We start from the raw sequence: 10,090 nt of genomic DNA, 5'->3' as shown, positions 1-10,090 counted from the left end.
TCAATCTTGAGTGACCAGGAAGACGTTCATTGAAATAGTCATGCACGAAATGCCAAAGATGCACCACATAGAATTTTCACTTTCTACTGACAGAAAGGCTTGTTTTACCTCATTAGTTCCAGAATATTTATTTAAGAATCTAAAAATAAAGGGCAACTCTGACTTAACGTCTGCTTGAATCATTATTTTAAGTAGCATTTAGGGCCTTTACTAAAAGAAGTAAAATGGAAAGGAACACAAAGGTGTCTCATGTCTGCCTGTGCTGATTCATGAAACTCAATCACACCGAGGCCCTGTGGGAACGTCCTCCTAACAGATGGAAGTTCAACGGGGTGGCTGGATGGAAGCAGTCCTGAGAAGCAGGTGGGCTGGGGTGAGTAAGCGCTCACTTCGTCTTTACAGAGCCAGAAAGGAAAGCCTCCACACCGGCTCTTCTTGGCCGTTGGACTCTGATTTCCCAAACAGCTTGTTTTTGGGGTCTCCTCTCCCCCAATACTCTCCACCCCCGCTTCTGAGACACAGTTCTTGCAGACTAGAGCTAAGAGGCAGAAATGCTGTCCCTACAAGAGGGGGCCCCACGAGGGTGGCAGGGCTGTCACCCCAGCACCCATGTCTATTCTGGCAAGAGTCATCAGAGAATTCCAAATTAGGTCCCAGTGAGGACCGTGGCTTGGACTGGATGAGAAACTGGCTATCAGATTTTTTGAACCCCTACCTTGGTGGTTTTAACATGCAGCTAGGATTGCAATCAAGAGGTCTAGTAGATAAGATTCATGTGTTTCTTTTACTTTCTAAGGAGAGCAGGAGCCTGGGGTCCAGGCCCAGGGTCCTGGCCTGCTGCTGTGGATGGAAACTGACACATGACAATAAACATGGCATTCCCTTTGGCCTGTGTAAACAACTGGCTTTTTTCTCCTTTTATGAGATGTGTGTAGTTCAGTGATCCCCACTAAAAATATTTTTATAATCTTTGCCCACAAAAGTGCTGAGAAAACCATTAGTACCCACCCATAGATTGAGGTTTTAATCTCCTACTTAAAAAAACTAAAACGGAGGACTGTTGCAGTTGTAGGCAAACATTTAATACACGCATTTGAAAGCATGAGACACAGTCCACAGACAGCATGCACTGGAGCTGCTGGGGCACATGGGCGGTGACAGGTGCTTGCTGGTTAGGTATTAATGTCAATAATACTTTCATTAAGTGCTGATAAATAACTTAAGTGTTACAAAAACAGTCCATGGTGAGTCCATGATGTAGGCACATGCAGGCAGGACTGGGTCAGACGCTCCAGGGCTGCACGTGCTCTATCTGGCCTGAGTCCGACATGTCGTAGCTGTCCTTGTCCTTGGCCAAGATCTTCATGAGGGGCCGCAGCTTGAGCCACCACTGTTCTTTGGGAATCCTGTGCCTGTGGAGGGAAGGGGGGACAGCAGTGAGGCTGAGAGATGCCACGGCCAGCACAGTGAGTGGTCTTGCCAGAAATACGGGGTTTGTAGGGTCGGCTGAATGAACTAGATGGTAAAGCCAATTTCAGGGTCAAATGAAACCATTGTTTTTATATTTCTAAAAATTCTTCCCAAACACTTAGTGGTGGTTTCTTATTGTTGTTCTTTTGAGACAGAGTCTCACTCTGTCCCCAGGCTGGAGAGCACTGGTGCAACCTCAGCTCACTGCAACCTCTGCCTCCTGGATTCAAGTGATTTCTCCTGCCTCAGCCTCCTGAGTAGCTGGGACTACAGGTGTATACCACCACACCCGGCTAATTTTTGTATTTTTAGTAGAGATGCGGTTTCACCATGTGGGCCAGGCTGGTCTTGATTCTCTTGACCTTGTGATTCACCCACCTAGGCCTCCCAAAGTGCTGGGATTATAGGTGTGAGCCACCATGCCTGGCCAAGACCTAATATTTTTTAACTGAGCTTCAGAAAAGCTAGTTCTTCAAACCCCTGAATGAGTTGCCAAAAGCAACAGCAATGGCCATTCCCCTGTCCTGTACTCACATTGGCTGGGTTTGCTAAGGCAATAAAACTCCGATTTACTCAAAATCCGTTTGCTTCTTCAGCTCTGCTACAGGTTGAAAAATAACATTTCTTTTGCTTATTCACTGAGGTGTAAGAAACATCCATAGCTAAATTAGCAAAAGAAAATTGATGTAGAGAGAATCAGTCAGTTCTTCAAAAAGACAAACAGAATGAAACTATTCACATCACTGTTTTTTGTAGACTATCATTCTTGTAAGTCGGACATTGGCAGTGATAATGGTTTGCCCTAATAAAAGCACACATCTGGTATGACTGAAGAAAGCTGGGGGGGGTGGGGGCAAGAGAGATGCTGGCACAAATAGCCACTCAGGAATGAGTGGGGACCAGCCACGTTGGAACCATTAACAAGAGTATTATACAAAATGTCATGTTTTTTTAAACTTTTCAGTTTATCTAAAGATTTGTTAGAATATGTAACTTACAAAACTGATTTAAGGAAAAACATGCATAGTTCTACAAACATGAACAATTCATTCAGCAGCCAAATCTTCCTCAAAACTGGAAGTTCTGATGGATGGAGTCACAAGGAGGTTCTCCTAACAAACATTCAAAAAATAGAAGGCCCCACTTAAACTGTGAGGGAAACTGTGGGCTGATGCTCAGGATCTCCAGAGCAAAAAGCCTGCACAAAAAAACTTCAGGTTGAATCTAGCAGTGATAAAAGAGAACATGTCACCCACGCCCAAGCTGACCTTATCCCAGAAATCCAAGGTTGGTTAAATAGCAATGCTCAGAGACCAGCACGAGTTAGAACATCACACGCAGCTCAGTACTGAAGAAGGAACCAGCACCCTACTTCTCCCCAATAGGACAGCATTTTCCCCAAGGCAGACTGCCTCCCTCCCCGGACCCCTTATCTCTCCACTGGGCCTCCTTGAGTTTTGCAGTAATCCACTCCACAGCTCTGGCAGAGATTTTGATTCCAAAGTTTCTATCAAATGCAGAGGGTGCCCCACCCTGTTGGTGGTTAGAGTCATATGAAATGTCAGTTATACAGTAAGACTTTGCTGTTCAATAGAAATGATGATTTCTATTTCACAGAATTCACGTTTTTATTTCTAGGTCTTTACGGATAGCTGGAACAGAACAAAACAAAATCTGTGTTTCCTGTAGCCTGAACTCAGCCTGTTAAACAAAAGTGTCAAGTGTTCCCCCTGCCCAGTAAGAGCAGGATTTTAATAAACGGAATGAGTCAACTAACAGTCTCCAACATTTTAAAATCTTCAATCAGGATTTCATAAAGATTTCATAAACTCATCTGGGGTGGGGATGGGTCGCAGCTTTAAGAATCTGATAACCGTTGTGGATTCTTTAACAAAATCACACATACGCCTACTATTTCATCATCATTTCAGGGGATTCATCAGCTCTCTGGAATAAATTCACGGGCTCTGGTTTAAAAGTATAAAGAATAGGAGGTGGTGAGGAAGGAGTGTGTGTGAGTTAGGAATGCTGGACCGCTGTGTCCCAGGCTCAGCTCACAACAGGCGTGTGCCTGCATGCAGCTCATTCCAGGTCATTCTGATTTGGGGGTGAGTGTCAAGTATATTACATGTCTGATAATCCATTTTAAATCTTAGGAAGCTCCAGTTTATAACTTGATGAAGTGTTTAATTTGAATAAGCATTTCCAAGTAATGGGGTTGTCACTGTTTTCGTGAAAGCTGACAGTTCCCTAAAAATCCCCATTACTCAAACCTCACCAACAAAAGAATCCTAAAGCTGGTGATGTCTGGCATAACTTAAAAGTTTAGATGTTTTGGCTGGGCACGGTGGAGGTCACGCCTGTAATCCCACCACTTTGGGAGGCTAAGGTGGGCAAATCACCTGAGGTCAGGAGTTTGAGACCAGCCTGGCCAATGCGGTGAAACTTCAACTCTATTGAAAATATAAAAATTAGTTGGGCACGGTGGTGAGCGCCTGTACTCCAATTTACTCAGAAGGCTGAGGCAGGAGAATCTCTTGAACCTGGAAGAGGTGGATGTTGCAGTGAGCCAAGATTGTGCCATTGCACTCCAGCCTGGGCAACAGAGCAAGACTCTGTCTCAAAAAAAAAAAATTTTTCCCAGCTAACTGGGTGTATACGTATACTCCAGATTGTTTTGTTGTATAGTGACAACATATGAGACACAAAATGCGACACAACAAACCGACACAGGATATTGATTTCACCTAACCCCAGCTAACAGGGAGTGATGAAATCTCGTACTGTCTTGCTCTGTCCCATCCAGAACGTGAATCATCCCTGTGCCCTAAAGTCTCCACGCTGCGGAGACTGCCCCTGAGTCACTCAGTAGCCACCTTGGTTATCAGATGGTTATCTGTACCCCCCTCATGTATACAGGGGGCAGGTACTATCCCCAGTTTCAGGCACCCACTGGAGTCTTTGGACACATTCCCTGAGACTAAGAGGGATGACTGCATTTCCTTTTTCCTTCATAAACATCAGATGCTAATTAGAGAAGTTATTGTGAGATATCTAAAAGAGTAAGACTATAAATGAAAAAAAATTTTAGTTGTCTAAATGCGGGCAAGTCTTTAGAACAATGCACCACGACTCTCTTCTGCATCTGCTCAGTATGTAGTGACTCCAGCCACAAAGAAATTACCACTCATCCAGCCCAAAGTCACAGACCAGAATCTAAGAACCGTGGTGTGACGGTGACCTTAAGATCAGCCCTGGTCTCTCACTCACCTGAGCACAAGGCCCCTCTGGATGGTGGTCTTCATTTTCTCCGTCAGGTGCTCCACACTGGACTGGAAAATAGCATTTTGTTAATCAGACAATAAACTTATGCTAAGCACCTACTGTGTGCCAGGCCCTGCCGGGCGGGAAGTGCCAACCACGCATGGTGGTGAGCATGGCCAAGGAGGCTACAAGCTCTCACTGATCGGGTCTCAGGGAGCCTCCCCTAGGCACGGAGAGCACGTCTGCAGTGATGAATGCTGAGCGCAGGGCACGGTGTGCAGCCCTCACTGGGGCCACTCAAAACACCTTCCGGAATCCACACAGTCCCTCTGAAGATGATAATTCCATGACTGGCCTAGTGCTCATTCATGGCTCTATTGCTGCTTATTTATTTTCATGACGATGTTCTCTCGGCACTCTCAGAGGAAAAGAGTGACCTGTGACCTTTCTATGGAATCTCCTGTGACGACCTGATGAACAGTGTCTGACCAAAGAATTTTGTAGAGTCTCATTCACACAGATTTCTTAAGGAACAGATTGTCTTAGAAAAGAGTAACATCCTATATCAGATCTTGGGAGGATTACAAGAGGGAGATAATTCTCTAATGAATCATCCTAAGAAAATGGAGATTTTTTACATCTAATCAATCTGTCACTGGGCACGGTGGCAGAATTTCACAAAGTAGGAGGCTGGGTGCAGTTGCTCACACCTGTAATCCCAGCTCTTTAGGAGGCCAAGGCGGGTAGATTGCCTGAGGTCAGGAGTTTGAGACCAGCCTGGCCAACATGGTGAAACACCGTCTCTACTACAAATACAAAAATTAGCTGTATATGGTGGCAGGTGCTGTGGTCCCACCGACTTGGGAGGCTGAGGCAGGAGAATCACTTGAACCCAGGAGGCTGAAGTTGAAGTGAGCTGAGATTGTTCCACTGCACTCCAGCCTGGGTGACAGAGCGAGACTCCATCTCAACAACAACAACAACAAATCATAATTTCTCTTCTTAAACTCTTGCCAGCTTGAATGCTGGTGAGGCAGATCTTTGGACAGATTTCTGAAATACAGTCATGAGTCACATAACAGGGGGATATGTTCTGAGAAATGCATTGCTAGGTGACTTGAACCTTGTGCAAAAATCCTACAGTTAACTCTCACAAACCCAGGAGGCAGGGCCTGCCGCACACCTGTTGTTCCTGGCTACAAACCTGAATGTCTAGGACTGTTGAATACTGCAGGCAGTTGTGTATCTAAATATGGCTAGATGTAGAAAAGCACAGTAAAAAACATATATATATGTATATAATATATATATTTAATATATATAATCTTTCTATAAAAGATAAATAACAGTGCACCTGTTTGGGGCAGCTCCAGTATCATCTTAAGGGACCAACCGCTGACAGAAACATCGCGATACAGTGAATGACTCCACAAGTATTTAATTTCACACAGTGAAGAAATTCGTGATTCACATGTCACATAATTCGTGACAACACCAAGGCCCTTTTTACTTGATCTATTTGGCTCAGAAACAAGTAACATCCTAACCTTTTAAAAGACAGTGGTGCCGGGCACAGTGGCTCATGCCTGTAATCCCAGCACATTCGAAGGCCAAGATGGGCAGATCAGGAGATCAGGAGTTCGAGACAAGCCTGACAAACATGGTGAAACCCCATCTCTATGAAAAATACAAAAATTATCAGGGCATGGTGGCATGCACCTGTATTCCCAACTACTCGGAAATCTGAGGCAGGAGAATTGCTTGAACCTGGGAATCGGAGGTTGCAGTGAGCTGAGATCGTGCCACTGTGCTCCAGCCTTGGTTGCAGAGCAATATATAATATTATATATTTATTTATATAACTAACTAAAGACAATTGTTCAAGTTGCATTTTATCTACCAAGGCCTGTCATCCTGCATGGAGTTTAGCAACTTTGAACACTGCAGGGTCCAGGCCTAGGATTCTGCTGTGCCATCGAAGCAGGAGCAGACCCCGGGGTCGGTGACACCCTTCCTTAAAAGAGCCACAGATGCCAAGAAACCACGGCCGTGTCTGTCTCAGTTGAGAGGCAGATGCAGCATCAGAGGTCTCAAGATTTTAAAAAAGCTGCCGCAAGCTTCAGAGACACTCACAGACGTGGGTGGTGACTGTCAGCAGAGGCACTCAAATTGTTTGTGACAGAAGTGAGAAAACATTAACTACACAACAGACTACATCAATAAAAAAAGCTTGTGTTTCACACACGAGACTAGAAGGTGTCCTCAACCAGGCACGTCCACCATCACCTGACACTTGGGAGAGGCACCTGGGTGATGCGAAGGGCATCAAGCATGGCATTTTCTGTAGCACCTCCGTCTCCATGCCCCCTTGAAAATCAAACCACCCTAGACACGATGTTTCACTCCACAGCACCGACAGGATCCAAAGGGGACGGTCCCACAAGGCCAGCCCCCGTCACATACCTGCAGATCCCTGATGCCGAAGGGCTCTTTGAACATGTATACAGCATCGGCTCCGGCCTCAAGGCCCCCATGTTGGCCAGGTAGCCACAGTAGCCGCCCGTGGACTTGATGATGAACATGCGCCACTTGGTTCCGCTGGCAGACTGCTTGATGTGATCACAGTCACTCCAGCCCAGGGTGCACCCACCATCCCAGAGCTACCCGATGGGTGAGTGCAGCAAGGCCCCCTACTGTGCCTGAGCATGCGGTCCCAGCATCACAGAGGTGAAGGGTGTGCAGCAGCCGGGATGTGCCCTCGGAGTGGGTGTGAACAAGCCCCCACCCCACCCCACCACGGCAGCCACCTGGAGGTGACCTTGATGACCTGTGGTGGGGGCTTGGCCATCTGCCACTCCCTTCTTCCAGGCCCCAAAGGAGGAGACTGAAAAGATGACCCCACAAGCCAGCTCACTCCACACTGCTCTCTGACTGTCCCTGCTGAAGCAGCTTTCACCAGACACAGACACCATTAGGTGTGAGCTGAGAAGTTAGAGGGCTGTCACCTGCCAGCTTAGTCCACGGGGACAGCTGTGATCTTCTATTTTCTTCTGCTAAAGCTCCCTGCGATTTTAGAGCTGTGGCCAGGTTCCATCCATCGGTGAATGTTACGTATGTAGAAACTCTACTCAAAGGCAGACGGTGGTTCTTAGATCCAGTCACCTGGGGAAGTCTTTCAGATGCATAGGCATCAGGTCCCAGAGTGAAATGTCTGCCATCCACCCTCCATGAGGAACCAAACTCAGCGGGGAGAGAAACAGCAGAGAAATGCATCGGCCGCCTTTCCACCCACACACAAGTCCGGGCTGCAGCGCCCTCTCCTTGGACTCTGCAAAGCCTCTGCCTGGGCCTTAGCTCCCACCCTGGCACCCTGCAATCTGTTCACACAGACTGGAGACCCATCTATGAAAAACGTTAATCCGATCCAGTCATTCAAAACCCTTTGCTCACTTCAAGTACACGTCAAGACTTTCTTGGGAATCCCTGGCCCCTCCTACTTCTGACACCAGGTCCCACTCTAGCTCCAGCCACCCCAGGTCCTCCTGGGGCCTCGGGATATGCTGGACGCTGTGTGCATCACATTCAGGCACAGTAGTGGGCGGGAGAGCGGCCCCCAAAGGAATCCTGGTCCTAATGTCTGAAACCTGAGAATGTTCTCTCATGTGGTGATAAAGGTGTATCCTGAGGACTACCCAGGTGGGCCCTAAGTGCCACCACCTGCATCGGTAGATGAGGGGTGCAGAGGCTGAAGGCCCTGGAGCAGGATGCTGCACACCCATATGTGAGGAGGCGGTGCCAGGGAACAAGGCGTGCAAGGCCTGCAGCTCTGGGCACCTGAATGGGCCAAGAGGGACTCTCCTGGAGCAAACGCTGTGGCCTCAACCCATGGCTCCTGTTATCCAGAGCTGTGTGAGAGTGAGTATTATTTTCCAGCCCCAGGTGTGTGGTCAGGGTCACAGCGGCCACAGGACACACACAGGTACCTTCCTCAGCTCTGACCCAGAGGGAAATGTCATTTCCTCACAAAAACACCACCTGGTTTCTAGGATGGCAAAGTTCCCTCTGTCAGGGTCTCTCAGGGCACCCCATGTCCTCTCTTCATAGAAATCACCCCGGTGTCTCTCCCTACAGTTACCTTGTGGTTATTTGACTTGCAGTCCTCACTAGGCTGCAAATTCCATGAGGGCAGGAACTGTGGGCTGGATTCACACCACTGCACCATCAGCAGGACCTGGCCAAGCCCCCACAGCAGGCACTCAGGAAATGCTTGTTTCTGAATGACATAAGCAAAGTATTCTCCAGCCAGCCAGCCAGCCGTCCGTCCGTCAATCTGTCCTGGTCAAGGGTTGATCCTGCAGGATTCCCTAACCGGCCTCCATGGGACTCAGCCAAGAGTAAAAGCATGAAGTGGGGGTGTGGACTTGAGACTGGGAGCCACATGAGAGTCTATACACCAAAGTTTAACACCTACTGGGAAATTTTCACTTGAGTACTTCAGATGAAATTTAAAAGCGCACTTTGTTGAATAAACACAGGCTTGATTAAACCATTCCAACCTATACTTCATTTCTTTGGCAGATTCTTTTCCTCCCAAAATAATTGGTTGATGTATTCAAAAGTGAACATGGGCTCTAGTTAGAGGGCCACTTTGCATTGTGTAGAAGCCGAGATGGGGAGAGAAACAGACAATGGGAAGAATTTCCATCTTTGTGCTTAGGAAGGACAGAGAACAGAAAACTGTCAAGGGTCCAAAGAGCCCACAACTGCCTTCTTGAAGGGCCAGTGCAGAATTCTGAGGATTTCACTGTTCCACCTGTACTGGGTCTCTCTCTAATTGCGATCTAAGACTTAAGATGCTGTAAGGCTTTAAGACTTGCCCTTTGTCTTAGACAATCCCGGGCATGAGAAGGAAAACGTGGGTGGGGCATCAGGACTCCCAGAGGCACAAAGCCTCATGGGTTATTTTTCCAACTGAATCTCCCCTGCAGCCCACATTGAGGTGGGGAATTACTGTCACTCATTCAAAGAATGACATCAACCGCTTAATGACAAAAGAATTCTGTGGGTAAGCAGCTCTCCCAAGAGGCTGATTTTTGCCTGAGCATGTCCGAGTTCTGGTCGTGAAAGGCTGCCTCTGTGGGTGCATGGAACAGCACAGCCCTGACACCTGAGCCACACCCCCGACCGTGTGCTCCTCTCAGTGTAAACGCAGTGACAGCTGGAATGGAAGAGTCCACCTCTGCTAGAGCTCAGATACAGCTTTCCTGAACTCTCTCCTCATTAGCTAGATGGCATCTGAATCCTGAATTAGCTTCTCAAAATAGCAAGTCACTCTGATGGTGCCTCAGGCAATTAG

General features: G+C 47.4%; 1 pseudogene; it reads right to left on the bottom strand.

Moving 5' to 3' along the window:
* Nucleotides 1–1,109: 1,109 nt before the first annotated feature.
* Nucleotides 1,110–8,396, bottom strand: LOC113220501 (annotated as a pseudogene).
* Between the last annotated feature and the right edge of the window lie 1,694 nt (nt 8,397–10,090).

The sequence above is a fragment of the Piliocolobus tephrosceles genome, unplaced genomic scaffold (assembly GCF_002776525.5).
Source record: "Piliocolobus tephrosceles isolate RC106 unplaced genomic scaffold, ASM277652v3 unscaffolded_1402, whole genome shotgun sequence".
NCBI classification, from domain to species: Eukaryota; Metazoa; Chordata; class Mammalia; order Primates; family Cercopithecidae; genus Piliocolobus; species Piliocolobus tephrosceles.
This window is presented reverse-complemented; position numbering and strand designations above follow the sequence as displayed.